Source organism: Gopherus flavomarginatus, chromosome 2, assembly GCF_025201925.1.
Source record: "Gopherus flavomarginatus isolate rGopFla2 chromosome 2, rGopFla2.mat.asm, whole genome shotgun sequence".
Classification (NCBI taxonomy): domain Eukaryota; kingdom Metazoa; phylum Chordata; order Testudines; family Testudinidae; genus Gopherus; species Gopherus flavomarginatus.
The window spans coordinates 229,910,456-229,918,001 of NC_066618.1; positions in this window are offsets into that span (position 1 = coordinate 229,910,456).

The window sequence follows — 7,546 nt, forward strand, 5'->3', positions numbered from 1 at the left end:
TGAAAAATTTCAGCCCAAATAGTTAAGTTTTGCGAAGTTCTAAGCAAGTGAAAATAGGGTCTTGTAATGGGAAGTTTGGGGTAACCTTGGCAATAGGCAGAGCTATTAGCCAGTATGCAATTTCTCAGTGGTAGCCTCTATAACAACCCCCTTATCTTTCCTCAACGAATCCTACACAGTGCTTCTCTTTTGGAAGAAAATAATTTCCAGCTGACCTATCATGCTGGCTGAAATTCTATTCTTTGGTTATAGAGTAGGCACAATTTCATTAGATAAAGTAAATTACATGATCAAGGAACACAACAGCGTAAGTGTAACCCTTCTGCCCCTCTGAGTTGGCAGCAACAAGGGCCGGGTTCAGTATCCAGGGGTTCCGTTTCAATAACACAATGCAAAACCGGCTCGAGCCCCCACCCAGTGACCTGGGACAATTACATACCATCCCCCCAGGTGCCTCTAGGAGGCAATACTTCCCCACTTGCAAGCACAGAGTCTGAGTATAGCAAAATCCTTTTAATAAAGGAGGGAAACAATGCGGCATCACATTGGAGAAACACCACAAACAGGATTATAACACAAACTATAAGAAAAAACCCACCTTCAAGTACGTTTGGCAATGTCCTTTTCCCCTTAGGGTCTTAAGTCCAATCACCCCAAAGTCCAACAACCCGAAAGTCTCTGGTCAGTGCCACCCCAGAGTTCAAAAGTTTATCTGCAGAGTTTTACCCCCCAGCCTGGGTGGAAATGGGTGGGGGGGGTGGCCCACACAGGGTGTTAAGGGGCACCTTACGTGGGCCAGGGCCAACTGCTCTGCCTCTCCGTGGAGTTCTGCTGCAGCCTTCACCACGACCAGCTCCACTACACCAGCTGTGCCGCCACTCCAGCCGACCCGTGAGCCACGCCAGCCATCCCCACAAACCGCTCCACTCTGCTCACTGTTCCATGGGCTGCTCCAACATGCTGCAAACTGCTCTGCTCTGCTAGCCGCTTAGCAATAGGTCTTCAGGCACACCCACTAGTTAACACAGCACTCAGTGATCTCAGCTCAGTAAGCTTAGCTCTTTTAGTGATTTCAGCTTGTAGTAGGGAAGCCCCGGTGTTGGTATAGCATTGGCCCAACGTGAATTCAGCTCGGCAGCCTCTAGATGGACTCCTAATGGAATCAAAATTAGCTCTACTCTTCAACAGTGGAGAGAGGAGGATGTGCAATTGGTGTTCCAGGCCCTCAAAAGGGTCCCATACCATCAGGTACACAAACCAGTCCCCAACCTCTCCCATTTCAATGGATTTTGGCACCCATGTCCCTTGTCCAGCAAGTGCTACTTAATTGATATTGAGACATCTCTGTCATAAAGCAGTCTCATAGTTCCTCATTCACATAATCAGGGTGACAACACTTTATTCCTCCTGCTCCAATAACAAAGAAATTGGGGATCCCAGAGCTGTCAAAATAACCATCCCAGGCTGCCATGGGCTATGCTAGGTGAGGTGGGTGTGCCAATGCAGATACCTAAAATTCCTTTCCACACTCCCCATAATTCACCACCAGATGTCAGGGTAGAGCTCATCCTGACTCTGCTTACATAAGGAAAGTATTGTAATAATAATGCACAAAATTTCCATAAGAATAGTAGAACAAGGGAAAGGGGTTCTGCAACTCCCAGGCATGTGAGCCACCGCTGCCCCTCCTGGAGCAGGATCAGGGCCCGCGCCCAGCGGTGGCTCACATGCCCGGGAGACGCAGAGCCCGAGCGCAGCGAGGGGGGAGCTGGGGGCGCATGGGGGCTGCCACCCACATGCATCCACTGCAGCCTGCAGGAGCTCCTGGGTGGGGGAGCGCTGGGCCACAGCCCAGGCAGGTGCAACCCCCAGCTCCCCCCTCACCGCACTTGGGTTCTGCAGCTCCCGGGCATGTGAGCCACTGCTGACCCTCCCAGAGCAGGCTCAGGGCCCCGCGCCCTGGTGGCGGCTCACATGCCCAGGAGCTGCAGAGCCCTAGCACAGTGAGGAGTGAAGCCGGGGGGATCACAGGGGCCAGCACCCACCATGGCCACCCAGTGGATTCAGGGGGCCTGGGGCAAAGCAATTTTGGGGGCCCCTTCCATAAAAAAAAGTTGCAATATTATAGTAACATGTATTTTGAAATGTAAAAAATAACCAGTGAACTACATTCAAAAATTAATTTTTAATAATTTGAAAATACACAAAATACATTATTTAAAAACATTAAATGTTTTAATGGTATGTATACATTTGCAATTACATCATGATTCTTATGAAATCATTTTTTTACAAATTGTTCTGAACATTAATTATACAGCTGCAAATTTTTTCCTCGCTTTCATTTTGGCGAACTCATTAGTAATGTCATCAAAACTTATGTTTTTGGCCATTTCATATTCTATACTCAAAGTGAGCAAATGGTTCAGCCTTTCTTCCCCGGTGGCTGAATGCAAACGATTTTTAATCAATGTTAGCTTACTAAATGCACGCTCTCCCGATGCTACCAACACTGGCAACATTGTTAGGAGGCGTAAACAAATACAAATCTGTGGAAACACATTTTCCAACCCTTTTTTGAAGAGAGCATTAAAAAGTGTAAGTGCAGAGGTTATATGTCCATCAACTCTTAAGTTGGAATCTTCCTTTATTTTGTAAAAGATTCAAAGTTCCTCTTTAAGATCTTCTCTCTGGAGGTTTTTTGGATGTGCTGTGGCCAAAGTGTCAACAAAATTTTCTGTAGACGATTCATCCACTTAATCTGGCAGACACAAAATGGATGAAAATAAATTTGAGACTTCAGCCATTCTTTTGCCAAGACCTCCTAGCTCTGATAGAAGCAAATCCATTTTCGGGAAGAACACCCATACTTCGAATATTGGGAGAGTCAAACATATAGTCTGCATACCCTGTGTCGTCAAAGAATCGCTTGTTCTTCCGGATCCTTGAGTCACATTTCATTTTTGGGTCAATCATGAGGTTTGAAACGACTTGTCTGGCTTCTTAAAAAAAATTAACCAAGGTAAGCAAGGTAAAACAAGGTAAAAACAAGGTAAAAACTTTAAATAAATCCAATAAATTAATTATTTTAACCCTTCAGAAATGCAACAGCTGGAATTATTCCTAACTTTCTTGAAAATATGATTGCCAAGCAACATAAATGCACTCTCTGCTTCTAATCCTAACCACTAACTAACATTTGAAACATGGGCTTTTCTTATTTCCATACAGAAGTGCAACAGCTGGAATTATTCCTAACTTTCTTAAATATATGACTGCCAAGCAACAAAAATGCACTCTCTGCTTCTAATCCTAACCGCTAACTAATATTTCAAACATAGGCTTTTCTTATTTCCATACAGCAAAGTTTTAAAATAATGTTAAATATAAAGTAATGCAAAATTCCTTGTTACCAAATTAAGACAATACATTTGGCAAATATTAATATATTTTTATCAAATTCATGCTACAAGTTTTAAATAAGGTAATAACTTGTTTATTCAAATGTTTAACCCTTTTTACTTTTTATTTTTGGTGGTGTTATTTTGTATAGTTATAAATAGAATTCTGGCGCCATTTGTTTTTAATTGTCAGTTTGTCCTGTATGTCACGTGTGTGTGTCTTGTGTCTATGTTGTGTGTGTCACAAAACTATTTTTTTTAAAATTATTTTTATTTTTTTTGTTGCAACAAAAGTCAATTTTATACCCTTTTAAAAATATATAAGTATATGTGGTACCACACTATTTTAAGATCATGGTTGGGGTATAATCATAGTATTATTAATACCAATTTTTTGTGCAAAGTTCAAAAAGGTTTCAGTTAAAAATATATGTACATATATTTCTGCCTCAACAAATAATGCAATTGCAAACAAAAATAATTCTCTTTTATCAATCACAATTTTGTTTTTTAAGTTTTTTTTTTAAATTGCTATTCAGATAAAAAATGTAAGGGGAAACCTCAACATTAAGGTAAAGATCATATTAACAAAATGTCAATTTATTGTGTGGGCTATAGTTATAAGAATGTCATAACCAATATGTTTTAAAATAACAATTTATGCATAAGCTAACCAAACAATTTCAACAGGTTTCCACATTTTCAACAGGTTTCCACCTTTGGCTCCCAAACATAACAAAGCATCTTGAAAGTATACCCTCAAATACCCTCAAGGTATTTGCATGTATCTGTATTTAAAATTTATTTTGGTTTAATGTTATACAGTTGGTTTAATTTTATATGCTTTTCTTTTGTTATATTATGTTAATAGGAAGCAATGGTTATTAAGGTTTGTGCTTCTAAACAGTTAACAAAAGTGAAGTTGGTATCACAAGCAAATTAACTCTAAAAAGCTGGTTAAAATTATGTTACTAACTCTTTTGCTGAAACAAAGTGTTCAGCAAAGGAAAACAATATACCTTCTCATGGAAGATTATAAGCATTTATTTTAGCCGTTAAGCAGTACATTTAGTATAAAATATTTGTAATGCACCCTAAATGAAAATGAATGTCTATACAACAATTGCAAAAGTATAGGTTGTGTTATAAAAGACTTGGTCCCTATTACATCGTTCTTATTACATTGTAAACAAACTAAGTTAAAACTGTGTATTAAGCTTGGGTTACTGAAAACCAACCAACAAACAAACAAACAAAAAACTTTACTGTTAACTAACAAAAGTTGTTTAAGTTGCATCCCACAGACCAAACACCAGAAAATATCACACCCTGAAAACTCAATATACAGTGAAAAAAACTCCAAGCATCAAGAAAAGAAAAATAAAGTGCTTTATAAATAAGAGACTGGTCAAATACACCTCTATCTACCATATATGGACAATTAAGTTAACAATCAGCTAAAAACCACTAGCTGGACCAAAAAAAACTGTCATTTAATTTCAACTTGGTTACTGTGTAAAAACAACTGTATTATTGCTGTACTACTGTATTATCACTGTACTGCTGTATTATTGCTGTACAACATGTACAATGTGTATAACCTTGCTAAATTGTTTAACCAACACACAGGTAAAAATCAACAAATGAATGGCAGCAAACAATATGAAGGCCAAAAAAAAAATTAGTAAAAAAACTAAGTTACATAGTAACTACAAATGGGATAAAGAAATTGCCTGTTAGTAGGAGTCATCATTTGGGTCAGTGATACTGCAACCTAACTGAGGTACATGTTATTCAAAACAATCTTGTTCAGTGTCTGGGTACTAATATTAAATCCTGACACAGCAATATTTAATACATTGGTTACTGTCTGTTCAGTAGGTTATCTGAAAGACAGCATCCATAAGAAACAATTAGATCTACATCAACCAATGAAACAGAGAAGCTACCCACTTCTGTTTCCTGCCCAGTAAAGCTTACCCAAGGGTGACAACCAGCAGCAAGGGTAACCTGTAACAGGAATGGACAGTACTGTGTAGTAACTGATTACAATATATTTATATATAAAGGCCTCAGTGGTAGTGTCACTACTCCAAATTTCTGTTTTACTTCTCATATACACTGTGGAACACACTATCACAATCCCTATCCTAGTATTTTAAAACACTCAGCCTACTACTAATGATGAGACAGGTAATAACTGGAATTGCCCTAATAAAAGTGTGTTTCTATCTGTGTCACCAAAGTAAAAGTGCCAAAGTACACCAGCAGACTGAAAAAAACATGGTTATGCTTGAATATAAGATGGTGTCATAGGTACACATACATACTATACATATATGCCCATATACACTACAAATATATATGCCATATCCATATAATTCTTATATATTAATTATTTGGAAGTGCCTCTAAGGCTCAATCATAATATTACATTCCTCAGTCATGGTCCCAGGCCTACCATTCCCAGGCCCACCATAAGGGACTGAAAAATAATTGGATAATAAAATCTGCCTAACAGTCGTACAAGGGAATATGCAGACTAAAAAGACAGATGGGGCATGAGTGTATGGATGGTAAAATAAGGTAACCACATAACAGTGTTTAGCCCACCGGGTTACCTTTAGTCCATGCATTATGCTTTTCCGGGACGATGGGCAAACATCCTCCCCATAAAAAGACAAAAAGTTGGGGAATGTAGTAAGAGGAGGCCCTGAGATATAAACCTTGGTATCAGAGGCCTGGTATGAGGCCTAAGGCCTGAACTAAAGTAATGATCAAGACTTTGCTAACATAAAGCAAAGTTAAGCTGTGAGCCAGAGGCAGGCCCTGCTCACAGAAGCTGGCAAGGAAAGGGCTGATGCTGCAAGAAGATACGTACCTAAAAGGTACTAAACACTAGATATCAGAACATTCACATACTTGTACATTCCACACAGATAACAAGAAACAGACTGACCCATCCCAATGACAGGGGCAAAAGGGTAATATGATGGATAGAGTTGTTTTGTTCAAACCAACATGTACAAGGTGAGAGGCAGCACCTTACTACGTAGAGAGGTTGTACCTTGCAACATAGAAGGGTTGCACCTCAGTACGTCAGAAGTGATGTGCAACTTGTTTGTACCTGTGTCTATGAATGCATCCTTGGGGCGGTGTCTTTGTCAGCCAAGGGGGCAGTGGAAAGTCCCGCCACTGACTGAGCTGAGTCCATTGCCAAGGGGCACATATTAGTAGTATGCCTTGTACTAGAGTAACAATCTAGGGGAACTATCATTGTGTCCATACAGCAATAAACCTGGCCGATGTGCCTTCGTACCTTACTAGACTCTGTGGTCATTGGGGGTTCTCTTCAGGTCTGCTGTGTCAGCTATCTGCAGAGCTGGGACAGCACACAGAGGGAACACACGCATGCAGCCAAGTGATATCAACATTAAACAGAGCAGAGCACCACACCGGTAGCATCTGACAACACAGCACATCTGTGGTGATTTTTGATTAGGGGGCGAACAGCATCAACTCTTGTGCTCCACCTAGTTTTAGATACAACGTGAAGAGAGATATTCGCAGTGGTATGCAAAATTTTTCATCTCGCAGGGCTAAGAGCAAATACTTTATAGAGTTTCTGAACATTTCCAAAATATGTTTTTACCTCTACATTGGTTTCCATAGCATGGGTGCCAGAGAGGTTCAGTGTGTGAGCACTGCATGGAGAAAAATAGGCTTGGGCATTTTCTTCCAAAATTCTTGTCTTTACTCCTTGAAATTTTCCTGACATGTTAGAGGCATTGTCATATCCCTGCCCTCTGCATCAAGATAGTTCTAAGTCACATTCTTTTAAAACCTCTTTATCTATTCTGCTATATCTGCACCAGTCTTCTTTTCAAAATCTACTAGTTTAACAAATCTTTCATGCACATCCCAATTTCTGTTTTTTTGCATCACATATCTGAGAATAAAAACTAACTGCTCTGTGTGTGAAACATCAGGTGTACCATCAACAACAATGCTGAAATATCGGGCTTTTTTTACTTCTTCAAGAATAGAGTATAAAACTTCCTCTTCACACGGTTTCAAAACCTCATTCTGACTATGCCATGACAGGCAGTGAGCCTGCATTCTTCGACCAGACTCTCTGCACTGAG